Raw genomic sequence first — 25,759 nt, 5'->3', positions numbered from 1 at the left:
ATATCTTGTAACCCTAGTTACACCCCTGCTTCTATCACAGAGTGTAACATGAGGGCAGACTCCGCGATGATCAGAGGCTATGCTCCCTCTAAGCCAGTGGTCTCAAACTCGCGGCCCGGGGGCCACATACGGCCCGCCAGGTACTATTTTGCGGCCCGCGGTCTGTACTAGTGCTACCTGCTCTTTGCAGCGTCCTCTGGCTTCACCCCTGGCCTCCAGCTCTTACCTTCAGATAATTACTGCAGCATCCTTGCAGGCTGCCGTCATCCTCAGCATCACGTTCCCTCTGCCGCGATCCTGCCCCTGACGTCAGAGGAGGGGCGGGACCGCGGCAGAGGGAATGTGCTGCGGAGGACGATGGCAGCCTGCAAGGAATGTGACAGCACCGGCGATCCTCTCTGCAGGCATGGTAATTAGCTGAAACTAAGACCGGGAGGCCAGGGGAGAAGCTGGAGGACACTGCAAAGAAGGGGGGAACATGCAAGCCTTTGGGGAGGGAAGATTTACAAACTACAAAGAGTTTTACCTCATGCAAAATTGTCATTTCTATAATAATACAGTAACTTTTTTTTTTCTGCGGCTCTCCATGTACCTACAAATCGAAATGTGGCCCTGCAAAGGGTTTGAGTTTGAGACCACTGACTCTAAGCTGAGCCCTTGATCAATCGCTCGTACATTTTGGGAGCTTCGCTCCCAGATTGTACATGGTCGCTCGCAAAAATAGTTTCAAGTTTCCATTACAATTTGATTCATTCGCTTATTTTAATTTAAGCGAGATACAATTTAATTTAAGCGAGTTACAATTAAATAAAATTGGGTACCATGCAAATTAAAATACAGTGGCAATATAAGAAATTACAGACAAATAGACGAACTGGAACGAAAGGATACACGGGGTAGAAATACATAGTAACATAGTAACATAGTAGATGACGGCAGATAAAGACCCGAATGGTCCATCCAGTCTGCCCAACCTGATTCAATTTAAATTTTTTCTTCTTAGCTATTTCTGGGCAAGAATCCAAAGCTTTACCCGGGACTGTGGTTGGGTTCCAACTGCCGAAATCTCTGTTAAGACTTACTCCAGCCCATCTACACCCTCCCAGCCATTGAAGCCCTCCCCAGCCCATCCCCCACCAAACGGCCAGACACAGACCGTGCAAGTCTGCCCAGTACTGGCCTTAGTTCAATTTTTAATATTATTTTCTGATTCTAAATCTTCTGTGTTCATTCCACGCTTCTTTGAACTCAGTCACCGTTTTTCTCTCCCTCTCTTTCTTTGTCTTACTCTCTCTTTCTTTCTTTCTCTTGCTCTTTCTTTGTCTCTCTCTCTCTTTCTTTGTCTCACTCTCTCTTTTTTTCTTTCTCTCACTTTTTCTTTGTCTTTCTTTCGTTCTTTCTTTGTCTTTCTCTCTTTTTCTTTCTCTTTCTCTCTTTCTTTGTCTTTTTCTCTCTTTTTCTTTCTTTGTCTTTCTCTCTTTTTCTTTCTCTCATAGTAACATAGTAGATGACGGCAGATAACGACCCGAAAGGTCCATCCAGTCTGCCCAACCTGATTCAATTTAAATTTTTTCTTCTTAGCTATTTCTGGGCAAGAATCCAAAGCTTTACCCGGTACTGTGCTTGGGTTCCAACTGCCGAAATCTCTGTTAAGACTTACTCCAGCCCATCTACACCCTCCCAGCCATTGAAGCCCTCCCCTGCCCATCCTCCTCCAAACGGCCATGCACAGACACAGGAAATACACATTCCAGGAAAGAATAATAAGCTAGGGGAGTGGATAGTGCTTTTTAGCATCTGGAGATTGAAAGGATCTTTGACTAAGAAACATTTTAGGTTGCTTTTAAAGCGTCATAAGTTTGTTTGTTTTTTTTATCCTCTCTTAAATTTGCCAATAAAACCAATAAGGAGCTATGACGGAGAAAATACCCTGGTGACATGTGTTTATTACCTTTAACGGGAATGCAAGCAAATGTTGGTCGATGGAACAAAGTGAGTGGGGGGAGGGGGCACATAAGGAATGAGTAATTTGGGTGTCAGGTCAAAAGCGCGCCGGGACAAAGGCGCGCGCAGACAATTGAGCACAGCGCAGAGGTGCGCCCCGCAGAAAATTACTGTTTTTACGGCTCCGACGAGGGGGCGTGGGGGGTAACCCCCCCACTTTCTTAATAGAGATCGCGCCACGTTGTGGGGGGTGTGGGAGGTTGTAACCCCCCACATTTTACTGAAAACTTCACTTTTTCCCTGTTTTTAGGGAAAAAGTTAAGTTTACAGTAAAATGTGGAGGGTTACAACCCCCCAAACCCCCCCACAATGCCAGTGCGATCTCTATTAAGTAAACTGGGGGGGCTCCCCAACAAAACCCCCCCGTCGGAGCCCCTAAAAACTATAATTTTCTTCGGCGCGCGCCTCCGTCTTGCGCTCAGTTGTCGGCGCGCGCCTTTGGCTTTTGCGGGGTTGTCTATGAACCGTAATTTGTCTATGAATTGTGGTTCTCCTGATGATAATGTTTTGAATGATAACGGTATTATTTTAAATGTTATTCTGTGCGTGATTGGTAGCCAACGCGCCTTTTGCATAAGGCGTTACATGCTCGAATTTTTTTTAGTATTTGTGATAAGTTTAATACTAATAATAATACCTTTATTTTTCTATACCGCAATACCACAAACAGTTCAGAGCAGTTTACAGAGGAAGAGACTGTGGGCTCCTTTTACAAAGGTGGGTTAGGGCCTTAACGCACGGAATAGCACGAGTTAAATTGCCCCACGTGCTAACCGCTGCCGCCTCCTTTTAAGCAGGCAGTAATTTTTCAGCTAGCATGCGCTAATCTTGTGCGTGCACTAAAAACCATAGCACACCTTAGTAAAAGGAGCCCTGTATACAAAAACCTTTCATAATGACATTAGCATGGTAAGATTAATCAGATTTTTCCTGGAAGTGTTTTAGACGTGCATCATGGCAGAAATGGAGTCAGAGAAATTTGTCAAAGAGATAAGTTTTGATTGACTTCCTAAAAGTTTGGTAAGAAAGAGCGTTCGAGGTTTCAAGTTTCAAGTTTAATATTCATTTGATTAATCGCTTATAACAATATCTAAGCGATGTACAATTTAAAAACCATCAGAATGTGGTAATACATTTAATTTACAAATATGAAACAAAAGACAGACAAATTTGGACAAACAGGAAGGGGTGGGGAGGAGGGGGGAAAGTTACAATTTTGTTATGTATTAGAATTTAACATCAAAAGGAAAGCACATTGGGTAGTAATGGGTTAAGATGAGATAAGAAGAATGCGGGAACCATGAAATGTTGCGTTTTATGAATCAAATGCATCTTGAAATAAATATGTTTTTAAAATTTTCTTAAAAGAGACAAGATCTGTTTCGTTTTTAATAAAATTTGGAAGGGAGTTCCACAATGTAGGGGCTTTCACGGAGAACATATCATTACGTCTTGTGCCTATGATTCTTAGCGAAGGGATTGAGAGCAATTGTGATGAGGAAGATCTTAAAGAACGAGGAGATTTATATGGGACAATCATTTTAGCTATAAATTGGGGTTCATTGAAGCTCAATGTTTTGTATACCAAAAATAAAATTTTGAAAGTAATTCGATGAGGTAAAGTTGGTTAAACGTTTATTCCATTTACCTGCTTGGAACGATAATGTTCTATCGAGGAATCTCTTGTAGATACAACCCTTCAAGTAGGCGCAACGTCTACAAGTTGTGCCTGGAAAGTCGAAATGATGAGATAGATAGATTGGGGATGAACCTGTTATGGTTTTGAAGCAAAGGCAAGCAAACTTAAAAATAACCCTTGCTTCCACGGGCAGCCAGTGTAGTTTTTTGTAATACCGACGTACATGATCTGATTTCTTGAGACCTTAGATGAGACGGACTGCAGCGTTATGAACGATTCTCAGTCGTTTGATGGTTTCCTTAAAGGATCCCAAGTGTATAATATTGCAATAGTCTAAGATACTCGAGATCAAAGATTGAACCAGCAGTCGAAAAGAGAAGAAATCAAAATAGTGTTTAATGGTACAAAGTTTCCATAAAGTGAAAAAAAAAAACCATGTTATAACCTGAGCGTTAGTGTGATCTTCGAATGTCCAAGCTTCGGTCCAAGATGATACCCAAGATTTTGATGGTAGAATTAATTGGATGGTCCGACCCATTTAATCTCAAAGAGGAATTTGTGATCTTGTTATTGGGACTTGCTAAAAAGAACTTAGGGCTCCTTTTACAAAGATGCGTTAAGGGCCTTAACGCGCGGAATAGCGCACGCGAGCCGCTACCGCCTCCTCTCGAGCAGGCGGTAGTTTTTCGGCTGGCGCGCGCTAATCTGGTGCGTGCGCTAAAAACGCGAGCTAAAAAAAACCTTAGTTTTATCCGAATTCGGTTTTAATTTAAATTGCGTAGTCCATTGTTCTACCTTTAGTAAGGACAGTTTAGACGAATTGTTCTGTCTCTTGAGTATTTTGAATTCTCTGTAAACGTCTTGCAAACCTGGAAAATTGTTGATACAAGTTTCAAGTTTCAAGTTTATTTAACTCTTGATGGATCGCCTATTACAAATATTCTAAGCGATGTACATAATATAATAAAACAACTTTAAACTTATTAATCCAAAAATAACTAACATGAAAAGAAGGAAAGGGGGTGTAGTTACAATAAGGGAATGGGAAAAAGGAAAAAACAAAAGGTAGGGTAAAAATTACAGAGCACTTTTGTGAATATTAATTAAAACAAAATAAATAATTTAGAATTATTAAAGGTCATAGGCATCCTTAAACAAATAAGATTTTAATAGTTTTTTAAAGGTTAAAATATCTTGTTCTATTCTAATGTATTGGGGAAGAGAGTTCCACCATTTTGGACCTGCGACGGTAAAGATGTCCGCTCTTCTCGTTCCAATAACTTTTAAAGAAGGGACTGATAGTAAGTTTAACTCAGATGAGCGTAAAGATCTTTGGGGATTGTATGGGATCAATGATTTAGATATGAATAGTGGTTCACTAGATTTGAGGGTCTTAAAAATTAAGAACATCAATTTATACAGGATTCTATGGTTAACAGGTAACCAATGTGCATCTATCAATAAAGGTGATACGTGATCGAATTTTTTGCCGTTATAGATAAGTTTTATTGCCGTGTTTTGGACGATTTGAAGTCTCCTTTTTTCTTTTTGGGTAATGTTTAAGAATAGAGCATTACAGTAATCAATTTTTGCGATGATAAATGAATGTATTAGGATTTTTAAAGAGGAAGGATAAAGGAATTTGGCAATGGCTCTAATCTGACGTAGTTTAAAGAAACAGTTTTTGATGATAGAAGAAACATGTTCGTGGTAGGAGAGGTTTTCATCGAATATTACCCCCAGAACTTGTTGCTCACAGACGCAAAAAAAAAAATTTTTTTTTTTTTTTTTTAGAACTTGCCACTCACGTGAGAAAAAATTTGCACGCATCAGGCCAATCCTTAGAGGGAGCATGGATCAACGGCTTGAAAAGAGGCCATCTTTGAACTCCCCCCCCCACCCCACTTTAACTTTTGCACTGCAGAAGGGAAAAGGCTTCCGTGACACAGCTGAAGACTTAACTCTTGAACAAAGGCTCTCTCGGAGTTACAACAGCTTCACAAAAAGGAGAAATACCCATTGAATTTCACATTCAATTTAGACTTGCGACTGACTTTCACATTTCTATACAGGTATAGCACGATGCTCTATGAATAAGAACAAAGAACCCCCCAAAATACAGTTAAACAGCATATTCAAATGTGTGCAGAAAAAGGCCTGGTAAATGAATACCGTTTACTTTGCTGACATAATTACCTCAATGCAATTTTTTACGTGTGGTAGAAATCTTGGCATTTTCAGTGAACCAGATAATTAGACTCTGAATAGAGCAGGGTCAGAATAATTAATACATCAAAGCTAGATGAACTTTTTCTAATTATTTTTATTTAATCTCTGTTATAATTATTGCTATACTCTGCTGAGCATGATTGCCTCATGTTTGTAGATGTGAACGCTGTCTCACAGGTGCATCCTGGGACTGCTGAATATTAATAAACCGTGGGATGGAGAAAGCCGAGTGGAGTGGTTTTGTGATGGAATTGTAAATTGGAATTTTTCTCCATTCTTAGGTTGTCACAGGAAATCAGGTTTCTGCTCCTACAAATATCACGTTTTAGAGTATTTGAAACAAATTAAGGGCGACCTTATCTGTTCACACATTTTTATGGTCTTTCAAAGTTATTTCCACTGTGTCATTGCCGCAACTTTTGTGCTCATATAGTTGGCTTCTCTGGATTTTTTTTTTTTTTTAAAGATATTTTGGGCTCCTTTTTCTAAGATGTGCTAATCATTAGCACACTTAGAAGAAAAATCTAGAAGTTGCACCAATATTTAGGTGCAAAGAACCAGGAGAGTCGCCTCCACAACCAAAACACAAGGGGAGAGAGTGTGGTGCCAAATATAGAATCCAAGGAAGCCAATAGGAATAAAATGATCTTTTTAGCATTTAACAAGTGCTAAATCTGTTAGCACACCTTAGTAATAGGAGCCAAGTCCCTAGCTAGATCCTGAGTAGTAAAACAGATTTTCTGCTTCTTATCCTAGGAACAAGCAGTGGATTTCCCCAAGCCATCTCAAAAATGGCCTATGGACTTCTCTTTTAGGAAATTATCCTAACCTTTTTTAAACCCCGCTAAGCTAACCGATTTCACCACATTCTCCAGCAACAAATTCCGGAGTTTAATTACATGCTGTGTGAAGAAATATTTTCTCCGGTTTGTTTTAAATCTACTTAGTAGCTTCATCGCATGCCCCCTAGTCCTACTATTTTTGGAATGAGTGAACAAGCAATTCACACTCCACCCCTGAGCCGTCTCTTCTCCAAGCTGAAGAGTCCTAGCCGCTTTAGCCTCTGCTCATAGGGAAGTCGACCCATCCCTTTTATCATTTTTGCCACCCTTCTCTGTACCTTTTATAATTCCGCTATATCTTTTTTGAGATACGGCGATCAGAACTGCGCACAGTATTCGAGGTGCGGCCATGCCCTGGGGCATTGCTATATTACTGTGGGTTTCACTGTATGAACTAGGTCCAGTGATGGCATTGGTGTGTGCCGACTCCATAATGCATGTGAGTAAATCTAGCCCTAAAGCCAAATATTTCAAAATGATAAATAGTGCGCACACACACAAAAAATTTCAGTGGAAAGAAAGTTCTAGATCAAGAGATTAGGATGTTAGGCTCAAAAGGGAGTATTCTCTGGAATAACAGAAAAACATTCTTTGCAAAATAGGTGGTGGATGTGTGGGGAGGGTGGAGGAAGAATGACTAAGGGAATTCCAAGAGGGCCTGAGAATGAGGATTGTTCATTGTGAAAGAATGAAGGAAAGGAAGAGATAACTGGGACCTATAGCACTGCAAGATACTTCCTACCCAAATTACGGAACGCAATCCCACCAACCGTTAGATCACTGACAGGCTTACTAAACTTCAGGAGAGCGGTAAAAACCCACCTTTTTACCTGTACTCTCGTAAACACTCCCCTAACCTCTATTTCTACCTCAACAAAATTATTCTGCCACACTGAGTGTGCCCTCCACTAAGTCTCTAGGCCAGGGGTGGGGCAACTCCGGTCCTCCAGGGCCGGAATCCAGTCGGGTTCTCAGGACTTCCCCCAACGAATGTGCATCGAAAGCAGTGCATGCAAATAGATCTCGCGCATATTCATTGGGGAAATCCTGAAAATACCGACTGGATTCCGGCCCTCGAGAACCGGAGTTGCCCACCCCTGCTCTGGGCGCATACTCGGCGCTAAACTATGCAAGATCTTATCTCCCTACTGCATGTACCTGGTGCACTGACAAATGAGCGCAGGACAATGGCGTCCCATCAATCGCGCTAGTGATAGGGTAAGGTTTAGATGAGGATTATGGGAACCCTTTAGGGACTTTACCCTAACACTAGATACCAAGTGTATTTTAAGTGTAGTGGGGGGGCTTCCCCCACCCCCCTCAAAAAAGAGGGTTACTTTGTAACTCTCAAAAAGACAAAATATCCACTGTATGGAGTGCGAATGACGGGGTGCCATTGTCCTGCACGCACGCGATTGACGGGGCATAATTGTCCTGTGTGCATTTGACAGGTCACCCATGTACCTACACCAAAAATGTCTAAAATTGTCCTATACTTCGAATGTATTGTATTTCTTGCTGCTTTACTTATAAGGCCTATCGTTTGCCATGATACTGTGCTCAGCCCCCAAATCTTGTATTCTTCCTCCGTACAGTTCATAAGAATTATCCCTCTGCTGCTGTTCTTCCATCTAATCTGTTGTTTTGAATATCATATACAGTATGTTAATTTGCATTCTTGTTGCCCATCGTTGGCCATGCTGCCGTGCTCTGTACCCAAAACATGTACCTAGGAATTTCTACTACTGCTCTTCATCCTTTTAATCCGTTGTTCTGTATATCTGTTGCTAAACCTGCTCTGTATACAGTACTCCCCGATATTCGCGGGGGTTCCGTTCAGGAACCCCCGTGAATCTTGGAAAAACCGCGAATACGGTTTTTCATGGGGGAGACAGGAGAGGACAGCTGGAGAGGCAGGAGAGAGCAGCCGGAACGCAGGCGAGTGAAGGCAATCACTCACTGTATGCTCCGACTGCCTCTTCCTGCACTAAAGTTGGGCCTTACCAATCAGGAGCCGCGTGTCAAAGCAGCTCCTGATTGGTAAGGCCCGACTTTAGTGCAGGAAGAGGCGGTCGGAGCATACAGCGATTTCCTTCACTCGCTGGCGCTCCGGCTGCTCTCTCCTGCCTTTCCAGCTGTCCTCTCCTGGTTGGCATTTCGCGGTTGGAAAATACCGCGAATGACTGGGACCGCGAACCTTCGACCACGAATGACCGGGGGAACACTGTACCTTGTTGCGGAAATTTGGGTGCCATATATAGAATCAACGGATTGTCAGACAACCACTAGACACCAGTAGACGTATTCTTAGACACCAGTAGACGTTGAATCCGTAGGCGCACTGCCATTTAGACCTTGATTTTCTTGGCCTAAATGAGGGTGCCTATAGTAGGTGTCTAGTCTTTTCATGCCCAAACTCCACCACAAATCCACCCTTAACCATGTCTACATTCCATGTTGGCACTGGTAGGCGTCTTGATGTAGACATCTACTTCAAAGTGGTAGCGCCTACTGATTTAGATGCCTACCAGCAAATTAATTTTTTAAAATCATCTTTAATTGGTTTTTAATGGCGCTGTCTATTATCAGCGTTGATTGAGCCAATTTTTAAAAATTAAGTTAGGCACTTAGATTGGCTACATGTGTCAATGCAGGCGCCTAACTGAAGGCCTCTTTTATAAAATCAGGACCATAATGCATAAATTAGCAGGTGCTTAATGTCAGCGTGGTAAGAGTTAGCCGCACAACAGCAGATGCTATTTCACGCATTAACGGCCAAATTCTGTACACGGTGGTTAAAGTTGTACGCATACAGTGGTGTGCGTAGCCGACGTACATGCACAACTTAATTGATTAATAGGCCTAATCGGCAGCATGCCCACGTCGGTATTGGATCGCCCTTTGACGTCACTTCCAAGGCGTGGGTCTCGGAAGTGACATCAGAGAGAGCACCGATGCCGACGCGGGCAGCAACCTTGGGCCGGGGAAGTAAAAAAAGGTATGGGGGAAGACGAGCGCGCCTGCGGGGCAAGGAGAGGAGTAGAGCAGAGAGGGGGAGGAGGGGTGTCGCGCCCTTAGGAATATCACACACGGGGCGGACCGCCCCCCTTTCTATGCCACTGGGAACAACAGTGGCACTCGCCTGTCAAATAACGGAGATCCTTAGAGGAGGTCATTTGTCATGCAGTTGGTCATGGAAACTATGCTCTTTTAAATGCATCCGTTCCTTGGTCCCAATTGGTTGAGCAGTTCAACTTCCATTTTAATAAAATGCACAACATTTTGGTTTTCCATATTATAGCAAATATATCGGTTATTCGCCTACGGCCTGGCCATCCTGAGTAATCCTGCTTTCCCTATTGGAAGCTAAGCAGAGTCAGGCCTGGCGAGTACCTGGATGGGAGACCACCTGGGAATGCCAGGTGCTGTAGGCTGAGGGGCTCTATGTTGTAAAGCAGTGGGAGAAGGCGAATGGCAAACCACTCCTATACTCTGCTGTGAACAGGGCGGGTTCCTCACAGTGCGTGGTGGCGTGATCCATCCATCCATTGATAGCCACCTAGTCAGCGATCCAGTTGGCATCTCTAATACTTGTATGGCATGTATGTTTAAGTAAGCATCACCTGCCAGGTTTTGGAAAGCCGTCCGGGAAAATCTGGATGTCTAGCGTCACCTTATAAGTCATTCATAATTAACCCATTAACCTGGAGGTTCATGTTTATTGCTAAATTGCGGGATCAAATGAAAAAGACAATCCGTATCTTACGCCTTGTTTGACAGAGAAATCATTGGGCTCCTTAGTCATTGGGCATTTTCTGATCATTTTTGACATATTTCCTCTGAGGTTCATCTAAACACTGACCACCTTGTGCTTACAATTTGAATATAAAAAGGATTTATAGACATTGGTAAGGAAATGAAACATATTTATGAGATTCTAACAATGATTCTACCGAGTTCTTACCTTTCTCAGGCTCCAGGAAGTGATGGAAAGTTTTCTAAATTCGTTGGACTCAATTTGGGGTCATTTTTTCCCACTGCTAAAAATATTTTTCATACAGTGGAGAGGCCCTAAGGACCTGCCCACATAATCCGTACAAACCCTCAATCTTTTCACCCTCTCCATTGACGACCTATTTTCTAAGCTGTTCGGTTATATTTAACTTTTGCCTTCTCAACGATCTACGTCTGACCTAGGTTTGGGAACTTGAGACTCATTATTTCTCCAAGGTCAAACGTGCAGAGGGAAGAAACTCAAAAGCATGTGAGAAAGTGTTTATTTAAGAAAGCTATCAGTGATGCAAAAGGCTGAACTCTGTGCTCAGTTTAAGGAGTTATATGAGCTTTGCCTCGTGGAACAGGAGCGTTTGGGCTCTGGTCACGAAAAACTTAAAAACTGGCAGCGATTTATGTCATGAAGATCTGCTAAGGGGAAAGTGCCAATGCAATCACAAGTTAAACTCTTGAAAAGTGGAGGAAGCATGATCTCGGAAAGAGAAAGAGATAATGGTTACTGCGGATGGGCAGACTAGATGGGCCATTTGGCCTTTATCTGCCATCATGTTTCTATAATCATAAAGCTCTATGACCTCACAATGCAGGTTTAAAGAGCCTTAGCCAATAGGAAGAGGAGATGCAAATGTTAAGAGCCTTAGCCAATAGGAAGAGGAGGAGATAGTGGATGCTGTGGATGGGCCATTTGGCCTTTATCTGCCATCATGTTTCTATAATCATAAAGCTCTATGACCTCACAATGCAGGAGTAAAGAGCCTTAGCCTATAGGAAGAGGAGATGCAAATGTTAAGAGCCTTAGCCAATAGGGAGAGGAGGAGATAGTGGATGGGCCATTTGGCCTTTATCTGCCATCATGTTTCTATAACCATAAAGCTCTATGACCTCACAATGCAAGTGTTAAGAGCCTTAGCCAATAGGAAGAGGAGATGCAAATGTTAAGAGCCTTAGCCAATAGGGAGAGGAGGAGATAATGGTTGCTTCGGATGGGCAGACTAGATGGGCCATTTGGCCTTTATCTGCCATCAAGTTTCTCTGTTTCTATTATCGATCAAAAATAAAATGGAGTTCCCAGGTCATGAGGACCAGGAAGTAATAATTTAAACAATCTGGAGAATTAATACAACCAATGCTAAAAAAAACCAAAAAACTCTGGAGCCCAGAGTTGGGCACTCTTTTTTTTTTTTTTTTTTTTTTACTTCAAAGATTTTATTGATTTAAAATATAGTATTACAGAAAAAAGAAATGTTAACGAGGCAAGTGACAAGCATGCTGTACATCCAAATAATCCAAAGAATAGAAATCATACAAATAGCGTTAGGCCCGGTTCTGTAAACAGCACCTAAATCTGCCGGCATTTATAATAATGGTGCCAGCTGTGTGTCAGTCATGCTTAGGCCGTGTAACGCCGTTGTACTGTGAGTTGCATTGGCTTCCGATGGAGGCTGGTGCCTCGTTCACTTTGGGCTGTTATGGTACTGCTCCATTCTATATGGGCAATAGATTTTCTATAGCATCGTATAAACACAGTAGAAGATCTCACGCCCTGTTCACTTTTCCACCAGTACAAGACCTTTCTTGACCATTCTTTAGCATTTCAAGCTGCTTCTCATGATAGAGTTTTGATCGTTATTGCTTAAAGCCTAGTCTTATAAACAGTTTAGAACTCAGTTGAAAATACAGACACCCAAAGAGCATCTTAAATCGTCCAAGTGCTAATATTCAAAACCATCTTTCTGTGTGTCTAGCGAGGTGTTCCAGCCTCTGTACGTTCAGAACGGTTTACATGAATTTATTCAGGTACTCGAGCACATTTCCCTATCTATCCTGGCAAGCTTACAATCTTTCTAATGTACCTGGGGCAATGGGGGGGGGAGGGGGGATTAAATGCCAGGGTCATAGGGAGCAGCGTGGGGTTTGAACCCACAACCTGAGGGTGCTGAGGCTGTAGCTTTAACCACTGCGCCACTCTAGAAATCAAAATGTAGTAAAAGTTAGCCAAGTGTAGGACAATCAAGCCATAGTGACATCACTGATGAGGTTGGCTCTTATTGGTGGAATGAGGCATTATGATGTCACAATACCAGCTCTGGTTATCAGAGGCTGAAGCTTTTCACAATATTTATTCAGGGGAGCTCAGAACGGTTTACATGAATTTATTCAGGTACTCAAGCATTTTTCCCTGTCTGTCCTGGTGGGCTCACAATCTATCTAATGTATCTGGGGCAATGGGGGGATTAAGTGACTTGCCCAGGGTCAGAAGGAGCAGCATGGGTTTGAACCCACAAACAACCTCAGGGTACTGAGGCTGTAGCTTTAACCACTGGGAGGACATTGGGAGGTCTCAAGGGTGGGTTGAACATGGAAGTTTTGCTGCGATAATCAAACATTTTGCAAGACATCCTGGATGGAACTTTTACGTTTGGAACTAGACCTATTTTAGAAGGGTCTAAGTGCCACAAAAGTGCCCAAACTGACCAGATGACCACTGCATGCATCAAGGTAAGACACCCCCACACTCCCCCAGTGCTTGTTGACCTCCTACCACACAAAAATGAGAACAAAATGGCACCTACCTGTCTCTAAAACGGCAGCATCTGATATGGGGAAGCCTAGTAGAGCTGCACACAGGTGTCTTAAATAGATGGGCTAGTGAACCACAGAGCGGAGGACACAGGCCCATAAGCCACTCTAACCACTACATTTATGGTAGAACATGTGAGCCCACCCAAAACCTACTATATTGCCATATAGGTGCTTTTGGGGTGGTACACAGGCTAGCATAGCTGGTTTTAAGAAGGGTTTGGACAAGTTCCTGGAGGAAACGTCCATAGTCTGTTATTGAGTCAGAACTGGGGGAAGCCACTGTTTGCCCTGAATCGGTAGCATGGAATGTTGATACGCTTTGGGATTCTAGAATCTTGTTACTCTCTGGGATTCCGGAATCTTGCTATTCTTTGAGATTCTGTATGGAATGTTGCTACTCTTTGAGGTTCTAGAATCTTTCTCTCTGGGATTCCGGAATCTTACTTTCTGGGATTCTGGAATCTTACTACTCTTTGGGATTCTATATGGAATGTTGCTACTCTTTGGGATTCCAGAATGCTGCTATTCTAAGATTTTAGAATGTTGCTACTCTTTGGGATTCTAGAATCTTGTTACGCTCTGGGATTCCGGAATCTTGCTATTGTTTAAGATTCTGTATGGAATGTTGCTACTCCTTGGGTTTTGACCTGGATCGGCCACCGTGAGAATGGTCTACTGGGCTTGATGGGCTGTTGGTCTGACTCAGTACGGCCATTCTTATGTTCTTATAGTAGTTTTTATTTTAGAAGACGGAGAGGTGCACTTGAGATTCATTACAGTTGTCTTTTCTGCAGTAAAAGAATGTCATCATTTCTATTGGTGGAAAATAGTGCAAACTTGAAGGAAATCTTCATTAGGCTCCACTTCCTTCCATAAGAATTGCTATATTGGGACAAATCGAAGGTCCATCAGGCCCAGTATCCTGTTTCCAACAGTGGCCAACCCAGGTCCTAAGTACCAGGCAGAAACCCAAATAGTAGTAACATTCTAGAGCTCTTAGTGTGATGTCATAATGCCTCATTCTACCAATGCCTAAGAGCCAACCTCACCAGTGATGTCACAATGACTTGATTGTCCTAGACTTGGCTCAAGAGCATAAGAGTTGCCATACATCAAGCCCAGTATCCTGTTTCCAATAGTGGCCCACCCAGGTCCTAGCTAGATCTCAAGTAATAAAACAGATTATATGCTGCTTATCCTAAAATCTAATTTATAAATACATTGAGGGACAGGATTGCAATTACAATTTCCTTAAATATAATTCTGTTTCTTATAACAGACCAACTTTTTAAGTGCCTATATTTCTTCTATCTATTCACTGAGGTGCATTTCTGTATATATCAGGACATATCATGTAAAGAATGACATGAGGACAAATTTGTCCCTATAGGAACTCACTTTCCCCGTCCTGTCTTTGTGAGTTTTGTCGCTGTCACTGTTGCTCCCCCATTCCTATAAGCTCTGTCTTAACTGCAGAAGTCTCAAACACTTACGATTTTAAAGTGTTTGAGGCTTGTGCGGATGAGGACGGAGCTCAGGCATTGGTGGAATGAGGCATTATGACATCACAATCTGAGCTCTAGAATGAACATGAGAAGATAAGCATTGCCTCTGCCGAGTCAGACCATAGGTCCATCATGCCCAGCAGTCTGCTCCCGCGGCGGCCCCCCAGGTCAATGACCTGTAAGTGATCTATTACTCTAAAGCATTTTGTACTGTATAGTAACCCTCTAATTGTACCCTTCAATCCCGTTTTCCTTCAGGAACTCGTCCAATCCCATTTTGATACCCAAAATTGTACTCTGCTCCACCACCTCTTCTGGAAGCGCATTCCAGGTGTCCACCACCCTTTGAGTGATGAAGAACTTCCTAGCATTTGTTCTGAATCTGTCTCCCTTCAATTTTTTTGAGTGCCCTCTAGTTTTTGTTGCCCCCGCCAGTCTGAAGAATCTGTCCCTCTCTACCTTCTCTATACCCTTCATGATCTTATAAGTTTCTATCATGTCCCCTCTAAGTCTCCGCTTTTCCAGGGAAAAGAGCCCAAGCTTCTCTAGCCTCTCAGCATATGGAAGGTTTTCCATGCCCTTTATAATTTTTGTTGTGCTTCTCTGGACCTCCTCGAGTATCGCCATATCCTTCTTAAGGTACGGTGACCAGTATTGAACGCAGTACTCCAGATGCGGTTGCACCATCGCTCGATACAGCGGGAGGATAACCTCCTTGGTTCTGGTCGTGATACCTTTTTTGATAATGCCCACATTCTGTTCGCCTTCTTTGAGGCCGCTGCGCATTGTGCTGCCGGCTTCATTGTTATATCCACCAATACCCCCAAGTCCTTTCCTAGGTTGTCTTCCCCCAGTACCATCCCTCCCATCGTATAGCTATACATCGGGTTCCCTTTCCCTATTTCCTTGACTTTACATTTCTCTACATTGAAGCTCATCTGCCATTTATTTGCCCATTCACTCAGTTTGTTCAGGTACCTTTGTAGTTCCTTACATTCCTCAACAGTTCTAACCCTACTGGAGAGTATTGTGTCATCCGCGAATTTTATAACTTCGCACTTCGTCCCTGTTTCCAGGTCATTAATAAATATATTGAACAGCAGTGGTCTCAGCACTGACCCTTGCAGGACGCCACTCGTGACCTCTTTCTAGTCGGAATAGTGTCCCTTTACTCCTACCCTCTGTTTCCTGTCCGCCAGCCAGTTTCTGATCCATCTGTGTATGTCCCCTTCCTCCCCGTGGTTCCACAGTTTCCTTAGTAGGCGCTTGTGAGGTACCTTGTCGAAGGCTTTCTGGAAGTCCAGGTATACTATGGGGTCGCCTTTGTCCAATTGTTCGCTTATCCCCTCAAAGAAGTGCAGTAGGTTCGTTTGGCATGATCTTCCATTACAGAAACCATGCTGGCTTGTTCTCATCAGCTTATTTTTTTCTATATGCTCATTGATACTGTCCTTGATTAATGATTCGGCCATCTTCCCCGAAACTAAGGTTAAGCTGACTGGTCTATAATTCCCTGGGTTGCCTCTGGATCCTTTCTTGAAGATAGGTGTAACATTCGCTATCCTCCAGTCTTCCGGGATTACCCCTGTTTTCAAGGATAGGTTGCAAATCTGCTGTAGTAACTCTGCTATTTCGCCTCTAAGCTCTTTTAGTATTCACGGGTGGATTCCGTCTGGGCCTGAAGATTTGTCAGTTTTTAGTCTATCTATCTGTTTGAGTACGTCTTCAAGGCTTACCTCCATGCACGATAATTTTTCCTCTTGATCCTCCTTGAAGAATTTTTCCGGTTCCGGCACGTTGGATGTGTCCTCTTTTGTGAAGACCGACGAGAAGAACGTGTTTAATCTGTCCGCCACCTCCTTTACCACTCCCTTCCTGTCTCCCTCATCCAGGGGTCCCACCTCTTTCCTCGCCGGTTGTTTTCCTTTCACATATCGAAAAAATGGTATAAATTCCGTGCCTCCTTGGCAAGTCTCTCTTCATACTCTTTCTTTGCTGTTCTGACCACGCGATGACATTCTTTTTGATGCCTCCTGTGCTCTTTCCAATTTTCCTCGGTTTTATCCTTTTTCCACGTCCTGAAAGATTTTTTCTTGTCTCCTATCACCTTAACTTCATTGGTTAACCATGTTGGGTCTTTTGCTTGATTCTTTCTGCACCCTTTTCTAAATTTTGATTTGAAAGTGTTTGAGGCTCGCGCAGATGAGGACGGAGCTTAGGCATTGGTGGAATGAGGCATTATGACAACACAATCTGAGCTCTAGAATGTCGCTACTTAGGATTTTAAAGTGTTTGAGGCTTGTGCAGATGAGGACGGAGCTTAGGCATTGGTGGAATGAGGCATTATGACATCACAATCTGAGTTCTAGAATGTTGCTACTCCCAATAATGTGGACTTGGAATTGAAAGATTTATTTTCTTTAATGTAATAATTTCTGTTTTACATAGTGTGTATTCCTATTTTTATTTGTTGTAATAATGAATAAATTTATAAATTTAAAAAAAAAAAAAAAGAATGTTGCTACTTAGGATTTTAAAGTGTTTGAGGCTTGTGCAAATGAGGACGGAGCTTGCAGGAAGGGGGCAGGGGCAGGAAAAAGAACTCGCAGGGACGGTAAGGGAAAGTGATTTTCCACGGGGACGGGGGGAAAAATTTGTCCTCATGTAATTCTCTAATGCACAACTTTTATTTCCCTGGATTTAACTCACACCCTTTTCAGTAGTAGTTCAAGGTGAATTGATTTAATGTCTGATAGGTAATAAGTAGGTATTTCTCTGTCCCTAGAGAGATTATAATCTATGTTTGTATCTGAGGCAATGGGGCTAAAGTACTTGGTCAAGGCAACAAGCATGAGCTGTGGAATTTGAATTAGGTTTCCTTGGTTGATAACCTTGTGCTCTAACTGCTAGGCTACTCCTTCAGTCCTGTCCATATGTCATGGAAGGAGCAGGGAGAGACTACAATCAGTGTGCTGGAAGAAGCTGGAATCTTCTGGAAATTTCTTCCAGTAACTTGACTATTTAATCTCTTGAAGCTCTCTAATTTTGTTTTGACTGAGACAGAACATAGTTCATGAGAACACATCTCAAAGAATCCCTTGGTCACTCATATGGGGGGGGGGGGGGGGTCATATTAAAAACTGCAATGCCAACCGGGATGTCACCTCTGACGGCCAAAACTTTGGAAAAACTGACCATTGCACCAATGATTTTATGGTGAGACGACAATCCACGAAGGTCAAACCTTTGAAATCAAAACGATGGAACATTTCGATACCCACCAGACAGGACTTCACACCACCAAGAAATTTAAACTGCTTTGCCACCTCTCTGTTTCCTGCTTACCACCCACTCACCCTTCCCTCATCCTGTGAGACTATCGCTGGAATGCTTTCAGGTTTCCCTTACATATACTGACTTGGGTCAACATTTGCTTATTTCTGATCTGAGGAAGAAGGGGCTACCTTCGAAAGCTAATCATAAAATGCATTAATTTAGTCCAATAAAAAAAGTTACCACCTTAGTTCCTTTATGGGTTTGTTGGATTATCTTAAAGTGGACCAATATGGCCACTACACCATTTCACTCAAGCTTATTACCAAAAGCAAGCAGTGCCATCCAGTGGCAACAATAAATACTGCGGGTCTTTATATGACATTTCTTGTGTTCACTGTTTAATACACTGCCAAGGTGCCGAAAGAGCTATTTTCTTTCAGCATAAGCAATGCACCCTTCTCAGATACTTGGAAAAGGTCATTTAGAATGCTTGGGGAAGAAAGTGGTTCTCAATCTAGTCCTTAAGGGGAGCAATTCTATAACCCCGTGCCAAGAGATAATCACCACGGTGAGTCCTGCTTAGCACCTGTTCTGTATCGGCTTGTAGGTTGCACCTTCTTTGGAGCTCTTTGCCCATTGAATTTCACAAAATTTCTAGTTCTATCACTTTTTATAAAGTTTTGAAAACTTGGTAATACCAAGAGAATTATGGGTCTTTTTATGTCTGGCTTTCTTATTCATATTGGATTGATTTTGATTGGTTGTAGATTTATAGAATGCTTTAGTTATAGTATCTTTGTAAGTTGTAACTTGGTTAAGATAGTTATGGTTGGAAGAAACAATAAAATAAATGAAAAATCGTTATTACAGAAGGTCACAGAAATGTGTGAGCAATGGAATCCTTTACATCTTTCATGGTGGGGGAGAGTCCAAACTATTAAGATGATGATCTTGCCTGTGGTTTGTTATCAGATGGGTATGTTGCCGGTTTATTTTCCAGGGTCCTTTTATAAAAAATTAAATAGTATTCTCATAAAATTTATTTGGCTGAGTAAAACTCCCAGAGTAGCCTTGGTATCTTTACAAAGGCCAATTTAAGAGGGAGGGGTAAATTTTCCCAATTTTTACAGGTATTATCAAGCCTATATTTTGCGCCAGGGTATGTATTGGGTCCTCCCAGAGCTCATGGAAAAACTCCCAGATTGGTTGTGGCTAGAATGGCAACTCATGTCTCCATTACGCCTCTGCCATTTGCTCAGTATCAAAATGCCTAGTTATAGTAAAGATAACAGAATATTAGCTGATACATGGAAAGCATTGCGTTTTGTAAGTAATTTAACAACAATTCCAATTCACAAACCTACAAATCAATCTACCGTATTTTCGCGGATATAACGCGCACCCGTGTAAAACGCGCACATGGGTATAGCGCGCAGAAATCACGATGATATGTACAAAAACTTTTGTATACTGCGCTCACGGGTATACCGCGCATGATGCCCGACGCTCCTTTCGCCCGCCCTGACTTTCCGTGCGCTGTCCCGACTCTCCGTTCACCCCCCCTGACTTCCGTGCACTGCCCTGACTTTCCGTGCGCTGTCCCGACTCTCCGTTCACCCCCCCTGACTTCCGTGCACTGCCCTGACTTTCCGTGCGCTGTCCCGACTCTCCGTTCACCCCCCTGACTTTCCGTGCACTGTCCCCCCTTGAAGTCCTGTCCCCCCTTGAAGGTCTGTCCCCATCCTGAAAGCCTGATGCCCCCCCCCGACGTCCGATACATCCCCCCCCCCGGCAGGACCACTCGCACCCCCACCCCGAAGGACCGCCGACTCCCCAACAATATCGGGCCAGGAGGGAGCCCAAACCCTCCTGGCCACGGCGACCCCCTAACCCCACCCCGCACTACATTACGGGCAGGAGGGATCCCAGGCCCTCCTGCCCTCGACGCAAACCCCCTCCCCCCAACGACCGCCCCCCCAAGAACCTCCGCCCGTCCCCCAGCCGACCCGCGACCCCCCTGGCCGACCCCCACGACACCCCCACCCGCCTTCCCCGTACCTTTGTGTAGTTGGGCCAGAAGGGAGCCCAAACCCTCCTGGCCACGGCGACCCCCTAACCCCACCCCGCACTACATTACGGGCAGGAGGGATCCCAGGCCCTCCTGCCCTCGACGCACACCCCCTCCCCCCAACGACCGCCCCCCCCCAAGACCCTCCGCCCGTCCCCCAGCCGACCCGCGACCCCCCTGGCCGACCCCCACGACACCCCCACCCGCCTTCCCCGTACCTTTGTGTAGTTGGGCCAGAAGGGAGCCCAAACCCTCCTGGCCACGGCGACCCCCTAACCCCACCCCGCACTACATTACGGGCAGGAGGGATCCCAGGCCCCCCTGCCCTCGACGCAACCCCCCCCCCCCCCCCAACGACCGCCCCCCCCCCCAAGAACCTCCGACCGCCCCCCCAGCCGACCCGCGACCCCCACGACCCCCCCACCCCCCTTCCCCGTACCTTTGGTAGTTGGCCGGACAGACGGGAGCCAAACCCGCCTGTCCGGCAGGCAGCCAACGAAGGAATGAGGCCGGATTGGCCCATCCGTCCTAAAGCTCCGCCTACTGGTGGGGCCTAAGGCGCGTGGGCCAATCAGAATAGGCCCTGGAGCCTTAGGTCCCACCTGGGGGCGCGGCCTGAGGCACATGGTCGGGTTGGGCCCATGTGCCTCAGGCCGCGCCCCCAGGTGGGACCTAAGGCTCCAGGGCCTATTCTGATTGGCCCACGCGCCTTAGGCCCCACCAGTAGGCGGAGCTTTAGGACGGATGGGCCAATCCGGCCTCATTCCTTCGTTGGCTGCCTGCCGGACAGGCGGGTTTGGCTCCCGTCTGTCCGGCCAACTACCAAAGGTACGGGGAAGGGGGGTGGGGGGGTCGTGGGGGTCAGCCAGGGGGGTCGCAGGTCGGCTGGGGGGGCGGTCGGAGGTTCTTGGGGGGGGCGGTCGTTGGGGGGGGGGGGGGTTTGCGTCGAGGGCAGGAGGGCCTGGGATCCCTCCTGCCCGTAATGTAGTGCGGGGTGGGGTTAGGGGGTCGCCGTGGCCAGGAGGGTTTGGGCTCCCTTCTGGCCCGATATTGTCGGGAAGTCGGCGGTCCTTCGGGGTGGGGGTGCGAGTGGTCCTGCCGGGGGGGGATGTATCGGACGTCGGGGAGTCGGCCGGGCAAGAGGGCTTGGGCTCCCTCTTGCTCCGATCGTGGATGCGGGTGCGGGTGGGAGCGCGTGCGAGCGGTCGTTCGGGGTGGGGGTGCGAGCGGTCCTGCTGGGGGGGTGAATCGGGCGTCGGACGGGGTGGGAACTATGTTTAAAAACTTTTGTATACCGCGCTCAGGCATATAACGCACGAGGGGTATGCGCGGTAGGTAAAAACGCGTATAACGCGCGCGTTATATCCGCGAAAATACGGTATATGGCTGAACTCCAAGATTCAAATTGGTGGAGAAAGGCTCGCCTGGAAGCATTGGATGATAGCAGGAATATGTTTATTAAATGATGTTATCTCTAATGGTAAAATGCTTGAATTTTCACAGTTGCAACATAAATATGGCCTTATTAAATCAGAAAGTTTTAGATGGTTGCAACTGAAGCATGCCATTCAGGCGGGGTTCCCTGACTGGAAAAACCTTAATAATCAATATAGTATGGAGTTCTTATGCTTTCAGGCGAACTTCTTGGGTCACCAGGCCGCCCAGTGGTATAAATTGCTGACTGGATTTATTAAAAAGAAAGCAAACACTGGTCTGAGAGACATTTGGAGCATTGAGATCAAGGATCAAATTACTGCGTCTCAATGGCCACGAATTTGGACTTGGAGGATGAGATGTACTGTGTCGGCATCTATGAGACAAACTTGGTTTTTTTTCTGTTACATAGAGCATTATGGACCCCTGTTCGATTACAAAAATTGGATAGCTCTATGTCTAATAGATGTTGGCACTGTCATCTAGAAGCAGGGACTTTAGATCATTTATTATTCCATTGTCCATTTATTATGAATTTCTGGAAATCAATTTGGGACCAAATTAATTGTTTATTAGATAACCCAGTGGCATTATCATATGATACTGTGCTATTTGGTATGGCAATGAGAGCAAAAAGTCAGATTTCTACAAATAATAACAAATTATTACTTATAATGACTGGTGTTGCCATTCAACAAATTACGTATAATTGGAAAAATTGGAGTAGATTAAATTATAATTTCTGGTGGAATTCCTTATGTCATGTTTATAAAATGGAAAGATTTATTGCAATACAGTGCGGTTTTTTTCAGGAAATTTCAGGAAGTATTGTACCGATTAGATGACATTTTATTTTATCTTTCTTCCCTTAAATTTACAAGTTTGATCGTGAGAGGGGGAGGGGAGGGTAAATTTATTGTTACATATTGTATAAGGTATTAATTATATGATAAGGGTGTTTCATTACTCATTTCCCTCATGTGTTTTCCCTTTTTTGTTCTGCTTTTCTATCACGAATTGTATTTCATTCCCCTTCATTACCTATTGTTATGCATATATTTGACTATTTTAATTTAATGTTTTTATTTAAAGTTTGTAATGTTTGTTTCCCTTTGAATGTATTTTAAATTGTACATCGCTTAGAATCACGATTAAGCGATTTAATCAAATGAACTATTAAACTTGAAACTTGAAATTAAACTTGGGAAGGGTGGGAGATAAGAGCATATTATTTGTACCATTGATGATTATTAAGTGTTATATTTATTGTTAACTTGTTTGGATATATTGTTACACTTATTGTAAATTTAAAAATGAATAAAGAATTAAAAAAAAAGATAGTTATGGTTTTATGCTTTGATTTTTATTGCTATACAATTGATTGTTATGTGTGGATGTAGACCACAAACAGATTTCAAGGCGCCAAGATTGGGCATGGATTGGGTATGTTTTGGGTGGACCAAAAATAAAGACATGTGAAATGGGGAAAACATGTCTTTCTATATGTGGTGGCCAAAATCTTTGCATGTCATCCTTTCCACTATGCACAAGATAGCCTACTAAATATTCATAAGAACATAAGAACAGCCTTACTGGGTCAGACCAATGGTCCATCAAGCCCAGTAGCCCGTTCTCAGGTCACTAGTAAATGACCAAAACCCAAAGAGTAACAAGATTCTAGAATCCCAAAGAGTAGCAACATTCCATACAGAATCCCAAAGAATAGCAAGATTCCGGAATCCCAAAGAGTAACAAGATTCTAGAATCCCAAAGAGTAGCAACATTCCATACAGAATCTCAAAGAATAGCAAGATTCCGGAATCCCAAAGAGTAACAAGATTCTAGAATCCCAAAGAGTAGCAACATTCCATACAGAATCTCAAAGAATAGCAAGATTCCGGAATCCCAAAGAGTAACAAGATTCTAGAATCCCAAAGAATAGCAACATTCCATACAGAATTTCAAAGAATAGCAAGATTCTGGAATCCCAAAAAGTAACAAGATTCTAGAATCTCAAGGAATGGAACATTCCATGCTACCGATCCAGGGAAAGCAGTGGCTTCCCCCATGTCTTTCTCAATAACAGACTATGGACTTTTCCTCCAGGAACTTGTCCAAACCTTTCTTAAAACCAGCTACATCTAGCGCAGTGTCTCGCAAACTTTCCGGCCGGCCGGCCCACTAAATCCAGTGCCCCGGACGGAAGGCACCCGGAAGTCCTCGGACGTCGACGTGATGTCTTCGCGTCGATGCCCGCGCATGTGCGGAAGCCCATCTGGCTGCGACCCGCTTTGGTGGAGGGATCCGGGAGCTGCGGGGAGAGGAGGAGAGACACTGTCCAGAAGGAGAGTCATCTGCGCCGGCTGACTTCCTACAGGACGTGCCTCTCGCCAATTCTTATTAATTTGCTTATTGAATTACTTGTTGGAATTTCATATCTTGTCTCAATCTTTATCTCTGTCTTTACATATTATAATTTTATTTTTCATTAATTGTTCCTCAGGTACTTTAGTTAGATTGTGAGCCTTCGGGACAGTAAGGGATTTTCTAAGTACCTATCTTTACTTATCTTATTTTTATTGTATCCTTAATGTATATTTTCTGTAAACCGCTTCGAACCTAATGGATTAGCGGTATATAAGAAATAAAATTACTTTACACTAGGCTTTAGGTGATTAGCCGATGAATATCAGCAGGGCTGGCTAAGTCTGTGGTGGATAACTTTAACCTGGAAAATCAATGCCAGTGGCCAGATATGACCCTGTCATTGAATATTCGGGTTTCTAACCTGAAATGTCCACGCAAAGATAGCTTCTGCGGATTAAAATGATGACCAGAAAACGACGAAAGTGTTCAGCAGGAGTCCTCTTGCCTCCAACATGCAGGTGATGCGGTGTACCGTGCTCCCGGCTTGGCTTTGGGTGACCTGTATGGCAAGTGCATGAGTCATTTCTTGTTTTAACTCGTTTTCTCGTCTCCAAAGCTGGGTAGGCGTGCTCCTTCCAAACCTGCAGGATATAAGTGGGTGGCAACTCTGCACATTTTGTCTCTCACCGGGCAACGACCTCGGCATGTTTGCATCTCGGTCTGGCAAGATAAAAGATCCGCTCGCAGAGGAATGAAAACACAGGTCCTACGGAACAGAAGAAAGCTGGAACAACAGCTTAAAAGGGAAATAGAAACCAGCGCTTTGAACTATTTGACTCTCTTTTTCGCAGCAGTGAGGGCGGGGCTACCATATTAATCTCATAAGGCTGGTTGAACAGGAGGTTTTCATAATAGAGAGACAGTGATCTCATTGGAACGCTTCATACCATAAGATCACAACATGGAGATGAAAAGCAGAAAAAAAACGAGAGTTCCAACCTTATAGAAGGACAAATCTGTAACTGAGATACGCGTCAAGAAAAGGAATTAGTTCAGAAGGCTCAGGCACTGATTTCTGGGCATTACATGATGTATTGAAAAATGCAACTCGCCTTTACCACTCATTCCTCTTGACTCGCTGCATTGCAATCTCGTTCGATTTTCTTCTTTCTCTCCTTCTCGCCCCCCTTCTATCTAGCATCTTTGATCTCTGGCCCCCCTTTTGCGTACTCTTGGGCAGACTGATGGACTGCTCTGGGCTTTACCTGTTGTCATTTACTGACACAGTAAAACCTTCGGTTGCAAGTAATTTGGTTTGCAAGTGTTTTGCAAAACAAGCAAAACATTTGATTAAATTTTAACTTGATATACAAGCAATGTCTTGCAATACGAGTACATACAGTATACACGCGTCACATCATCACAACTGAGCCGATGGTTCTTCTCTCTCTGACGCTGCGAGAGTGTAGTGACTGTTCTAAACAAGCGAGGTCTTGCAATACGAGTACATACAGTATACACGCGTCACATCATCATAACTGAGCCGATGGTTCTTCTCTCTCTGACGCTCCAAGAGTGTAATGACTGTTCTAAACGAGCGAGGTCTTGCGATACGAGTACATACAGTATACACGCGTCACATCATCACAACTGAGCCGATGGTTCTTCTCTCTCTGACGCTGCGGGAGTGTAGTGACTGTTCTAAACGAGTGAGGTCTTGTAATACGAGTACATACAGTATACACGTGTCACATCTTCTCTCTCTGACGCTGCGGGAGTGTAGTGACTGTTCTAAACG

This window comes from Geotrypetes seraphini, chromosome 9, assembly GCF_902459505.1.
Source record: "Geotrypetes seraphini chromosome 9, aGeoSer1.1, whole genome shotgun sequence".
In the NCBI taxonomy this organism is placed as follows: Eukaryota; Metazoa; Chordata; class Amphibia; order Gymnophiona; family Dermophiidae; genus Geotrypetes; species Geotrypetes seraphini.
Note: the sequence above shows the minus strand (reverse complement) of the source record.